Here is a 14544-nt window from a genome sequence, read left to right as displayed (position 1 = left end):
AATCGATTTTGGAAAACAGAATTTCTGAAAACGGACATAGTTTTTGTAATGGCTTGAGTGATTTACTGCTCTTAATCTAGAAGGATATAAGTTAAGGTGTCTGCATGAAAAATTTCTTTTATGTGTCATTTATAACATATTCAAGTTTGAGAATTTTTTGAACTTGTTTGGTTAGGTTTCTGGATTTAAACTTGGTGACGTGCGAGTATACTAGTTTTTGCCAATTAGGACCGGTAGTGCTTTTGTGATTGTTCTTGATGTTGTGCTTGCTGGGCAATGCATATTTGGTGATGTGGTTGACCTTTGGTATGCTTAGAGATTATGCTTGGTAATATGTGAAATTGATTGCTTAATTGTGCAATTAGATACTTGGTTGTTGTTATGGACTATTATTGCAAAGACTGGATTTTGGTATTTAAATAGAAAAATACCAGATGTTGATTTTTACACCAAAAATGTTTATATAGTATATGAAATCGTGGAATTTTGAAATGAGAGGGTACCATGCTTTATGGTTTGATTTGATTATGTGACCACGCACAATTATTTTACTAGGTATTTTTAATGCAAAAAATTGGCCAAGTCTATTATTTGAAATGAAAGTATTTGAGTGCAAAGTACAGTATTCTTGGCCAAGTATGGATGTGTGTGTGTGGTCACTAAGTGGAAACCGTTTTGAGGCGTTTACGTGGGACAAAGCTCCTCAATGGAATTCTATCTAGACGGAGGATGCTAGATGTTGCCGTTCGTGAAGGGGTTTGAAAACGAAACTCCTCAGTGGAATGTCGTCTAGGCAGAGGATGCTAGACGTTGCCGTTCGCGAATAGATTTCGGAACAAAGTTTCTCAGCGGAGTGCCATTTAAGCGGAGAACGCTAGACGTTGTCATTCACGGATGAATTCTGGAAAGAAGCTCCTTAGTGGGGTGCCGTGGTTGTTGGGTCATAAATAATTGGAATACGCTTGAGTAATTGAAATTCTTTTTTTTTTGTCAATCCTATTCTATTCCTACTCTACACTCACTCAAACTTTTGCCCTGCCTCTTGCAGGGCGTGGGAGTCGAAACCCACTCAAACTTACGCGTCCCCACCCCATCCCCCCGAGAAGGTGGGGATTTGAACCCTCACCTCCCCATTCCATGTTGGAAGAGTGGCCACTGCGAATCCCAGTAATTGAAATTGTGTAGCACATAATGGGACATGTCATAACAATTTGGCCTTATAATCGGGATCCCTATAATTATTTAATGAGTGATATGGGGTGTTCCAGTTATTAAATGCATTTACTGTATGAATATGATATATGTGATGCACTAATATGCAGGAAGGTGCTAAGACGAGATAAGTCCTATGTGGTGCATGTTTAGGATAACTCTAGGTGAATTCTTGTTCTAATCGGGGTTTAGGGTATTGACTCGCTGAGATTTATTCACACACTGTCGTGATTTAAAATATTTTTAGGTTCCTAGTGTGAAGAACCTAGAGCCCGAGGCTGAAGGGTTTAGAGTGTAGGTGGCTTAATAGTTTCTTTTTCGAAATAGACTAGTGTGTATAGACTTGTAGGTTAACCTGGTTTGTGTTAATTGGCTATCATACTTTTACCATCCCAAGTGTTCGTTTGTTGGTTGGGTAATTATGAGTTCGTTTCGCATGTGCTTAAAATGAATGGGTCGGCGACGTGTTTTGGGTACGTCGCAAATTTAATCGACCGCTGGGGAATGTGTGCATGCTCAAGATTCGGGACGTGACAACCAATGACTCGATATTGATATCATTGTCATAGATATCGGCATCAGCTGATCTTTGAGTCCATTGGTACTATTCGTGGGAAATTCGTATCACAACATAATGCAATTTTTGTCTATTTGATCATACCATGGATCTTGCTTGGTCCTTTATAATAAACATTTGTGTATATCATAGTAACCATTATACTAAGGGTAATTTGGACATCATCAAAATTATTTGAAGATATTTCAACAACACTCACCCCTACCAATAATGGGAGTTTGGGTAAAATTTAGGTTACTACATCCCCGGACTCGAAATCTTTAGTTCGCAGGAAGTTAGGTTCCCATGTCTTTCTTGACTCCTTATTGGCCCATAATAGACTAGTGATGGCTCATAAACTTATTATCCAATGAATAAATTAAATGAAGAAACTAAGTTGTGTACGGTGGGATTTGAAAAAGCCTATGCCAAAATTAAGCATTCCAAAATTAAGCATCACATCGCAAGAGGGATCATTCAATTTCTACTTGGTAATCTATCAAACTCATATCCGGGTGATAATCTTATACTTAGATAGTCTGTTCAAGAGGATTGTGACAAGAAGTGATGCAAGAAATGGAGATTAAATGAGTGTTTAGAGAGTGCATGAAACGACAATAAAACTAAAAGGTCAAAAGGGTTTAATTCACTTATGAAATTAATCAATTCAAGAGCTTTAGTATCACGCCCGAACCTTGAGCGCTCAAACATCCCTCGATGGTCGATAGAATTTGCGATGTTCTCGAACACGTCATTAACCCATTCATGTTATGCACATGCGGAAGCGAATTAAATAAACTCCAAACACCAATCAATATAGAGATATTAAAACACATGTCAACACATTTTTCATAAAACACACTTTATATACATAACCAGTTAAACCTACAAGTCTATATACATTAGTCTCTGCCCAAAAAAAAAAAAACTATTAAGCCACCTACGTTCCGAATCTTTTAGCCTCGGACTTTGGGTTCTCCACACAAGGGACTTGAAAATGTTTAACCATGACGGGATGCGAATAAATCTCAGCGAGTCAATACCCTAAAGCCCGACTAAGACGAATTCACCTAAAGGCAGCCTAAACATGCACCATATAAGACTTACCTCACCTCAGCATCTCCTTGTACCTTAGCTCATCACATAAATCATATGCACACAGCAAATGTATTTAATAACCAGTACACTTCATTTCATTCTCAAATAATCACACAATGCTCTATTATAAGGCAAAACCATTATGACACGTTCCATTTCGTACCACATAATTTTGCCCCATAATTAGGCGCAATTATCTCATATTGATGTTTCATTTCACGCTCAATATCTAAACTCAAGGCCCTAGAAGTGGTTCCCACGAACTTACATTATCGTGTAGCACTTAGCCCTTAACCACACATATCAATAGTACAAGGCTCTAGAAGTGGCTCCCACGAAGTTAGATTATCTTGTAGCACTTAGCCTTTTACTTCACATGATAGTAGTGCAAGGCCCTAGAGGTGGCTCCCATGTGACTCAAGTCGCCATGTAGCACTTAACCCTTAACTACAAGGCTCTAGAGGTGACTTACATGAAATTTTGTTGTCATGTAGTACTTAGTCCTATACTGGTTCATAACAGATTTGATTTCCTTAACACAACACATCATCTTTTAATAGTCATCACATAATCTCTTAATTGCATAATTTAGCAATCAATTTCGCATATTATCAAACAAAATCTCTAAGCATGCCGAAAGTCAACCACATCACCAAATATATATTATATAGCAAGCTAGATACCAAGAACAACCACAAAACTACAATCGCCCTAATCGACGAAATCGAGACTACTCACACGTCTCCAAGTTTAATTCAAGAAACCTCATCAAACGAGTTCAAAAATTCTCAAACTTGAATATGTTGTAAATAACACATAAATGAATACTTTTCATGAAGACACCTTAGCCCATATCTTTCTAGATTAAGAGTAGTAAATCGCTCAAACCGTTACAAAACTGTGTTCGTATCTAGAAAGCCCGTCTTCTAATATTAGTTTGATTTGAGATCCAAAACTTGTCCATTTGATCTAAAATTTAACTATATTAAATTACAAGATGTGACAAACAACTTTTGTGAAGGAACTCTTTTGAAATTCGAACTCTAAGAATTGATAAAAATCCAATGAACACCAAAAAGGTCATCTGGTTCCAACACAAACAGAGGTTCGCTTTGTTTTTAACAAAATTGAAATCTTATTCTTTTGAATCCCTAAAATCTTGAGTAAAATATGAGTCATAACTAAAAATGTCTAGAACGTTTTTCAGGAATGAAGTAACTTCAAAATTGTAGCACATTTTTCCCCATAAAAATAGCAAACGGTGAGGGTCTAGTGACCAGATCCGAGAGAAATCCACCAGATTAGCCTAAACCACCCTCATTAGTGCTAATCCAACAAACTAGATCAATACTAATCCATCTTAAGGCTAATATAACCAAACTAGATTAACACTAATCCATCTTAAGGTTAATATTACTTAATAATAATTTAACTAAACTAATTAACACTGATCTAACCCCCTAAGTGCAATTAATAACATAATCAAGAATGAGGAGTTAACTTACAAAATTAGCGAGCCAACAGTTCACGGCGATGGCGCGACGGCGATAAGATCTCGTGTCTACAACAGCCCAAAGGAGCCCGGAATGGGCTGAAAACAACCCACAAGCTCACAACTTGAGCTAGAAAACTGGTTTTTCTATCAAGGAGAAGTTGGTTGGTTTGGCTTGGGTTGGTGGCGGAAGGCTGTAGGGATGGACGGGGCCGCGGACGATGGTGGCTTGCAAACGGTTCAATCGGAACTGCTAGTCGAGCGGCCAAACTAGTGAATGGGCGAGTTGGACCAACGGGCTCAGAGAGGACAGAGATGTGGACGGGGGTGGCGGTGTTCGCTTGGTGGCTGGTTTAGTGCTGGCCTTGGGCTGGTTTTTTAGTGGTTGGTTGCTGGATTTGTTTTGCAGCAAGAAAATGGAGATGAAGAAGATGAAGTGAAGAAAAAAAGAATAAGTTGATGTTGGTTTTGCTGGAATGGGGGAATATGCGCACACTAAGGGGGAGGAGAGAGGGAAGAGAGAGAGGGATAAGGGGCATGCAAGTCCATGCCGTAGCCAATGGGCTTCCCCTTGAAATATCTAGCACTTGAGTGTGTTTGGCCTCAAAGTCTTCTACCCTCCCAAGTCAAGACAGCAACCAATGGTGATTTTCCCTCAAAAGCTTTACCAACAAGCCAAATTGAAGGCCAAAAATAGCAACCCGATAGCCCCTACGAATTTCCCTTGATTTTTTCCCAAATCCTCACCGATTAATTCAATTTGATGTCCAATTCATCCCTTGAAGCTACCATACGAATTTCCACCATTTTCTCCACAAAACAACTCAAATTGGCAACCAAAATTGCCAATTAAGGTGCTCATCCAAATTTCCAAAAATCATCTTTATCCAATTTGATTTTTTCGCAAATTTCCGGGCTTGACGAAAATTTCTCAAAATATGAGACGATGTCCTAAAGATAAATTGTGACACGTTCGAACGTTCAATTCTCGAAACCGAGTTTAATTTTGTGGTTAAAATCAACCGGACGCGATTTTAGTACAATCTAATCCACCGGGTAGCTTTTAGGGATTTTATCGCGATTATATCCCTTAACGGCTTCACTCAATAGGTTAGTTAATTCGTGAGTGATTAGCTCTGGAAAAAATGACTATAGGTGCCGGTGAAAAGCCCATTTCATTTTATCGAGACGGGTCGAAAATTCAGAATGTCACATTTAGTGATCATATCAATTTAAATTTAGCGGTATGGTTCAAAGTCCTAAAACTACGATACTTGTAGTTCCTAAATGCAATGGATTTTTTTTTTTTTTTGTTAGAGGTGAAATTTCATGATCCTTGGCAAATATGATGTCTAAGTTATTAAGAGCGGTCCCCAATTCCTAACATAGGTAGTAAGAAATGTGGGTTTAAGAGGCGCGGGATTGTGGTTTTGGCTTAGGAGTTGAACTGCTGTTATCGGCAAATTCGATCCCTAATTTTTATAAATGCATGAATGGCTTATGAGAAGGGAAACTTAGGTATCAACAAGCTAAAATGTCTCTAGCTTGTAAATGCAGAAGGAATGCAGCAAGAAAAGTGAGTGCAGGATTAAGTAAAATCCATGTTTTTAGTCAAGGGTTGTTGATCAGAACTTGGTTCGTAATTTGCATGGAATGTACGAATGACTTATGAATGAAAATTTAGGTTTTGGTAACACTACTTGCATATGACTTGTGAAAGAAGATGTTCGTTCTACATACTAAAATACACATTACTGAGTGTTGATTATTTTATCATCTTTAAAATATCATAAGGACATCTTCACTACCATGCTAATGAAAATATAGCGGAAGGTTAATAGCTATACGAAAATTAAAAGTCGTGTGGTATTGAGTAACATTAACGTTTGAGAAAAATGTACATTGCCTCCAAATCTCTCCAGACTGGGGAGAGTTTTGTAAAATTTCCTTCTTTTGTCCATGCATGGATTTGGTCCTCAAATGGAGACTCGCTCGTCAAGCACGTCAGATTCCTCCCTTCGGTGTAAGTGAGTTCCTCTTTTGCACCTGGGAAGAGACTTGACTCGGGCCACGCTGTCAAGTCGATGTCCCACCAAGTCGATGGTGCCACATGTACAATATTGGTTGTGCGTATTTAAAGGGAAAAAAGAAACCAACCAGATTCCCACACGGAAAGAGAGAGAGAGAGAGAGAGAGAGAGAGAGAGAGAGAGAGAGAGTTGAAGGCAACGTTTTTCCACTTTCTTCAATCTTCTTCGATGGGCATTTGCTTCTAGGTTGGTGTCCCGGAAAATTCAGGTAGTCATTCATTTTGCGTTTTCTTTACGTCGTCCTTCCTCTCTTTTAAGCACCTTCGGAGAAGCTGTAGACACTTTTATGTCCTTGCTCATTTTCTATAAGTAAGGAGGAGATCAGCGTGACTTAGAAATCGGTGTAGGGGAAAAGCTTGAGTAGCGTTCAAAGGAGGTCGTGTTTGATCGTAATTCCGATCCATCCTGACGTTAGTAAGAACTAAACGGGTTTCGAAACAGGCTCGAGATCCCGTCCAAAATACTGACGACACGTCCAACTTGGAAAATTCTGTTTGTTTTTGACTTGCCTAGTCATAAAGATGAACTACTCATTTTAGTTTTTGCTACTGATGCTAGACCTTCTTCTAATTAATCAGTTCCATATGCGCAAAATTATAATCTAACCGATCTCTGCCTTTCTATGCGCGAGCTTTCCCATAGTAGACCATCTCACTAAAATTTGGGTCTTGATCGACTACATCACACCGAGAAATATCTTAAGAATGCTTGCAATGAGAATTCTTCCCCCTAATAACTTTTTGAGAAATGTTAATCAAAGACAAATTTATCAAGTTTGTATAACAAGTGATAATATCAAAACTTGTTATCCGGTGATGAATTTAGCCTGACAATTTGTCTAACAAGTGATAATATCAAAACTTGTTATCGGGTGATAAATTTAGCCTGACTTGTTTAAAAGCTCGTTTTCAATCCACCACTCTTATTAAATCGGATTTAGGAGTCAATTTAGTATGGCTGGCATTGCTTTTGCATCAATCCATAATGGCATGCCAACCTCAAAAGAGGTTATTCCACCGCTGTAAATTGGCTTTAGGAGTCAATTTAGTATAGCTTGCATCGCTTTTGCATCGGTCCACAATGACATGCCAACCTTTGAATAGGTTATTCCACCACTGCATATGAAATTTCACTAGCTTCATCTTCTCATAAATGCAGTAATAAACCTACTTTTGAACCAATCACTAGGAGACTCTTATATAAAGGATAAAAAAATTAAAAAATTACTCGGATAATCACTAGACACCCTTACTTTTTCCTGTTCTATGAAATTGATGTCATCTTTGATCATGGTTATTTACTAGAAGTTAAGAATCATTTTGTTTGAAGGAAAATATTTTCAAAAATATACTTTCTAACTTTTTGGTGCTTGAATGACAGAAAATATGCGCTGAATAGAAACAAGTTTTTATGTTGACTAATAAGCGCAAACCAAATCGGAAAAAATGACTTCTCCTGCACGTAAAGAGGAAATCAATTTCTCTAAGAGGAAAAAATTACATATCGGAAAAATAACTAATTATCGAGTATCATAACATACACAAGTGGATCTGAGGGAAGCTTCCTTGGCTTTTTCTCTAGATGGATCGTGCATTTGTTATTATTTATTTCCCAAAACTTCTTTATCGTCCTATTCCTCTCCATATGATTTTAGTAAATATTTGTACACTAATTATCTTTATAATAAATTCTTTTTTCCCACAGATAAGATAGTGTAACATAGACTGATATCACTGCTGTTGTAGGGTTCTTAGCACGATCAAGATGTCCATCTCTTCAGCATCTTTGTCATTTGTTTTCCTAATATTGCGTGTACTTTTAGCGGTAATCAATAGCAAATTGTAGATAATTAAGCTATTAATGCTCCAAAGATGCGCCTTCCTATCCCTATGGTCGTTGGGCCCGCCAGCCAATCCATCGTAACTAGTTTCCAAGTCCTCCACGGTCGTCCTGAAATGGACTCGCCTGTCAAAAGTGCAAAACTTAAAGTGAAATCATTTAAATACAATAAGGTGCTAATTCATTCAAAGCTTTTAGATTTGTCGACATCAAGAAAATTGGTGATTCCGAATTAAAATTTTAATAGTCAAGGTTGTCAAAATATTATCCTATGTTACTTGACTACTGAGATTGACTCCATGCCTTATGTACGCATGATTTCCCACCATATGTTATTTATTTATTTTTTTGTCGAACTTTTTAACAATTTATCATAGCCATACTCTTGCATTCTTCACATGTCGGGTTTATTTTGCTTATGTGTGGCTTCCAGTCCTTCAATTACACTTATCTTCTTCACTATGATTTCAATTACTCAATTTGACCGAACCAATTATATATATGCTCCGTCTCCTATTAATAACTTAGAATTTTGGACGAGGCTCTTTAATTAAAACAATTAGTACATATTCTAAAAGGATGACATTGCAATAGCATTTCCAATGCATGGCCACGTAATTTCTTTCCTCGGTCCTGTTATTGTCATAGCTTAGGAAAGAGAAAGTTACCGGTCATTGGTCAAAGTATGATTTCTTTTCTTTTTTTCTCGTGAAACACGAAACGAACCACCGATACATTTTCGTCCTTTTATGTGTTTTCTTTTTAACGAGTGCCAGTCAGTTCCAACCTCACCAACTCTTATATAGCAAAGTGGAATTTGGTAACACGCCTTACGGGGGTAATAGCACCTTAGAGATCACCTGAAATCCCATGCATGCCATGAGAAACCCTCTTCTCTTGCTATGTTTCACACTGGTCTTATCCTTTTCACTTACATCTTCAGTTCGTCTTACTTTGCGTGAAGGCTCCTCCCTTTCAGTTGATAAACCGGACGATATTCTCACGTCAGAAGACGGTGCTTTTTCCGCGGGCTTTTATCCAGTTGGAGAAAACGCTTATTGTTTTGCCATATGGTTCAGCAAACCCTCTTGTAGTATCCACAACTGCGCTGTAGTTTGGATGGCAAACCGTGACCGGCCCATCAACGGAAGATCCTCAAAGCTTTCTTTAAGAAAGAAGGGTAACCTTGTACTGATCGATGCTGGTCGGACAGTTGTTTGGGCCACAAGGACCGAGTCACCCTCCGGGTCATCAGGAAGTTGCTGCAACTCCTTGATACGGGCAATCTTGTCCTTCGTGACAAGCAGCACATTATTTCATGGCAAAGCTTTGACTCGCCGACCAACACGCTTCTTCCACTACAAAAGCTCACTAGGAACACCCCGCTCGTTTCCTCTCGAAGCAAGAACAACTTTTCTTCTGGCTATTACAAGCTTTATTTTGACAACGATAACCTTCTTCGACTTCTCTTTGATGGCCCCAAGATTACCAGTGTCTATTGGCCAGATCCCTGGCTTAGTAGTTGGCAAGCTGGAAGAACAACTTATAATGACAGTAGAGTTGCAATGCTTGATCCCTACGGGAATCTCACTTCATCTGATGATTTCAAATTCTTAACATCCGATTATGGTGCAAAATTCAGAGAAGATTGATGGTCGATCATGATGGTAATGTTCGAGTATATAGTCAATCGGAAGGAGAGGAGTGGACAGTTTCATGGCAAGCCAAATCTGAACCATGCGCAATTCATGGCATTTGTGGACCTAATAGTATGTGTACATACCACCCTAAGGACGGAAGAAGTTGCATTTGTGCTCCCGGACATGCAAGGGAAAGCCTTTCGGACTGGACTCAAGGATGCAAGCCTAAATTCAGCAGCTTCTGTGACAGCAAAATCGAAACCGAATTCATCAAGTTACCACATGCCGATTTTTATGGGTACGAGAAAGATTTGTATAAGAATTGCACTCTTGAAGAGTGCAAGAAACTATGCTTGGGTATGTGCAATTGCTTGGGTATACGGTATAACGACTCTGTATGTTTCCCAAGTTGAAACTGTTAAATGGCCGACATTCACCCAGTGTTACTGGGGACATCTACTTCAGGGTCCCAAAATCCAGTCTCTCCTCTTACAAAATACCAAAATAGAGTATGCCCCTCTGCAATGTCCAGGCAAAGAAGTTTTGCTACCAAGGACTTATGTAAAAACAAATCGGAGTTGGGCAATCAAGATTTTGCTCGTTTTTGTTGGGGCAACAGCTGGAATGGAGGCCACACTTGTACTCATAATTTGCTGCCTGTTATATAGAAACCGCCCAGAGAAAGATGGAGCTCACATTAATGGATGCCACACTGGGCCGACTGGGTTCAGACGATTCACGTACGATGAGCTAAAGAAGGCAACATGGAATTTCAGTAAAGAAATTGGAAGAGGAAGTGGAGGAATTGTATTCAAGGCCGTGTTGTCAGATTGCAGGGTTGCAGCGGTCAAGCAGCTGCATGAGGCTAACCAAGGAGAGAATGAGTTTCTGGCAGAGGTGAGCACTCTAGGAAATCTTAACCACATGAATTTGATTGACATGTGGGGATACTGCGCAGAAGGAAAGCACCGGCTTTTAATCTACGAATTCATGGAACATGGTTCCCTAGCGGAAAATTTGTCTTCTCCAACTGAACTTGATTGGTCCAAGAGGTTCGAAATTGCGGTAGGGTCGGCTAGGGGACTTGCTTATCTTCACGAAGAGTGCTTGGAATGGGTTCTTCATTGTGATGTGAAGCCACAAAACATTCTCCTTGATTCCATGTACCAACCAAAGGTGGCGGATTTTGGACTGTCGAAGATACTCAAGAGAGAGGGCCTAGATTCAAGCTTCTCAAGAATCAGAGGAACAAGAGGCTACATGGCTCCTGAATGGGTTTACAATATGCCAATCACCTCCAAAGTAGACGTGTACAGTTATGGAATTGTTTTGTTGGAACTGGTGACTGGGAGGAGTCCAATAGGATGGCTTGCAAATACCGAGGGTGGTGATGAGAATGAGAGCAAAAGGTTCACTCCTTGGGAGAGAGAGGACGAGAACAGGAGTTCCACTGGAAACATGGATGAAGGAAATTGTGGATCCAAGGCTGACAGAAGAATGTGACAATAGGAAGATTGAAGTTTTGGTTGCAGTGGCTCTTCAATGTGTGGATGAAGGCAGAGATGCAAGGCCTACCATGAGCCAGGTGGTTGAGATGCTTTTGCATTATGGAGATGAAGATGACATGGTACTAGTATAGGTTATCTTACCCCTCTCTCTAGAATATATTACGACTATAAGGTAATGATCTTTGCATATTTCAAGTATAATGTAATAACAGTCACTAAATATTTCCAAGTATTAGTTATTAGTCTTGGGATGTATGAAGTCATGAAATTACCTCTGTGTTTCTGCTACTTTTTGGGAGAATAATATAAACAATCTCACACTTTTTTTATATTGCATTTTCATCCGCTAATTTATATATTCGCTTTGTGACCTATACTTGAAACAAACCAACACTTCAAATGATCGAATCATTAGAACTATTGGAAATGGATGGTGTGAATAGGTTTTTCTTGTTAAAATTTCACTATGCAAAGTGCAGAAAATGCGATCAATGAATGCATCCCAACTTTTTACGTATCCTACAGGTATCAAATATCCAAAAAGCCTGTAATAAAATATCCTAAAACACTGTAACACCGACATGGAGACTTTGTTAATAGAACCTATTCAGTACATATAATAAAAACAGTATCGGACGAACATCATGACAAACCCAAATTTACTTTATAATCATCGTACCTAGATTATCTTTCATATCAAGAGACATATAGTTTACAAGTAGAAGACCGGCAAGTTATTAAACGATCTTTTGAATTATTAACCTGAAGATATTAAGAAAATTCCTTAGTTTGCATCACAACTATTCCCATCTTTTGAATGACTTCAATGTTTTTTTCTTAAAAGGTTAAACCTTTTTGTCTAACTGAAACTTACTTTAACATAATCTGTGTCTTCCTTAACATCTTTCTTTTATACTCGTAAATCAATTCTTTTTCACAGCAAAAATGTTTTGTCCCGAACTTACACTGTTCATACATTCAACAATTTAATATAGTATAAATTGTTCTCTTTTTTACGTTATTCATGTAACAAATGGGCTTTTTGTTTAAAAAAGAAAGGACTTAGGCCCAAGAGACTCAATTCTCATCTCTTACACGCGTGAAGCTGCACCTTTGAAGCCCAGCAAAATAACTTCATTCAGCCAACTCATAATTGTTGTAGCTAGTTTAATAGGCCCAGTTTTACTCCGTTCACACAAGCTAGCTTCTTATTAGACTCATTAAGAATCTTTATATCTCACTTTATTAGACCAACTTTGTAAAACAATGAATTACAATATCAATTAATATAATTCACATCAGAAAAACTCTTACGTATCTATTATATAAGAGGAGTATTCTAATGCTCTCAATTCTCTTGAATGATGGCTCTCTAGCTTCCTCACAAGTTTCTCTTCTAAAAGTAAGCTCTAATAATAGGATTTCATTAAATTTGGATTGAAGTCACTTGGGTGCTCTGCTACTGCGTCGGAAAAACAAAATAGCTTCTAAACACTATTCCAGTGTCCGATCAGCTTTGTCCGGGTGCCCGAACATGCTCAACAGCTTGGCCACTCCTTCGCTGAGCACTTGCCTAGGGGTCTAGTTCCCCCAGGTGCTTGGGCGGGGCAGTTCCTCACATCTTCTGTTGTTTGCTTTCGTCTCCATGCCCTCACAAACACTTCTAGATACATGAGCCAATTTCGAGTCAGATGGGAAACTTCGAGCCAAATAAACATAAGCTAATTAAGTCAATTAATATTAATATTCTATGTTCCAACTAAAAGGGGCATGAAAGTAGGGCAACTTAATGATTGATGTAGCCATGTTCTGTTCATTTCACAAAAATGTGATATTTCTGAAAAATATTTTCCATAAAGCAATTTTTCAAGAAAATGACAATACTTTTCAATGTTTGGCTGATATTTGAAAATGATCTGAAAAAATATTTTGTGCCATTTGCTATCTAATTTCATTTTCTGGAGAAAATTATACAAATCAAATTTTTAATTATATTTTAATTTTAATTATTTTTCCTTTTCTTTCCTTTTTCTCTTTTTGCTTCTTCCTTAGCTTGCTGTCAATAATAGGCGAGCTCAAGCCTCGCTTGATCTGGTGATGTCCTTCGTCTTTGCTCTCTCAGTTAAAAATTATGCAGGGGCCCAAGGCCAAGCGATCTTTGAAGGAAAGTAAAATTTCTGATGGGAATGTGAGAAGAAGGGAGGGAAAATTCGTCGGAGTTCGCGTGAAATCTGTGAGGTTGGGGGCCTTGGCCTTGGCCTTGCAATGCTGAAGAGGCTTCGATTTTGATTTGCGCATCATTTTGTTGTTGCTTCCGTGTGAAGTCTTTTGATTCTTGAAGGACACGAGTGAATTGGATCGATTTGGGCGCATAGGGAGGGAGTGATGCAGACGGAGGTGGGAGTCGGAGTTGCGGTGGAAGGACGTCAGAGATGGATTAGCCTGGGGAATGGAAGTGTCGTGGCGGTGGACAAAGCTGCGCGCAAATGCAAGTACAAGGGGAAGGAGTAGAAATATTTAAATATTAAATCACGCTTTATTTTAATAATTTAAAATTTTAAAACGTTTGACACTGATTCTACACAAAATCTCACGGACGTAGTGGTGGTTCATTCCGATTTTCTAAAATTCTGGAATTCGAAGAGTTGAAAATAGTCTTTGTGAAAACTATAACTCTGAAAGTATTTATTTATTTATTTATTTATTGAAAATATGAGAACAGGCGAGGGTGCTCGATGATTTTTACTCAAGATTTTCTACTTTTAGGACAGCAAAAGTATGACCTAACTAGACATAACACGTCTTATTCCTCATTCAACGTAATAACAATGTATTTTGATTTTCAAGTATTTATGTAAGAATGATAACGACGCATGACATTATTTAGAGAGGAATATAGAGTTACTGGATCTTTTGAGTATTTTCTGGCATGCTTGAGAAGAATTCTAAGACAACCAAGACCAGTTAGAATCTTCAAACATTCAGGATTCTAAACAGTTCTTATTTATGCTAACAGCCCTCTTTAGATCCTTTCATTCCTTTAATACCTACGTCTATTTTTTTCTTGATAAAGTTTGATATAAAGTTTGACTCTTATTTCTCGTTTGTTT

At 38.3% G+C, this 14544-nt stretch overlaps 1 pseudogene; it reads left to right on the top strand.

The window, feature by feature from the left end:
* Positions 1-9165: 9165 nt before the first annotated feature.
* On the top strand, positions 9166-11565 carry LOC120294432 (annotated as a pseudogene).
* Positions 11566-14544: the final 2979 nt, after the last annotated feature.

Source organism: Eucalyptus grandis, chromosome 6 (genome assembly GCF_016545825.1).
Source record: "Eucalyptus grandis isolate ANBG69807.140 chromosome 6, ASM1654582v1, whole genome shotgun sequence".
Lineage (NCBI taxonomy): Eukaryota > Viridiplantae > Streptophyta > Magnoliopsida > Myrtales > Myrtaceae > Eucalyptus > Eucalyptus grandis.
The sequence above is the reverse complement of the archived record's forward strand: the minus strand, read 5'-3'. Positions and strand labels throughout refer to the sequence as shown.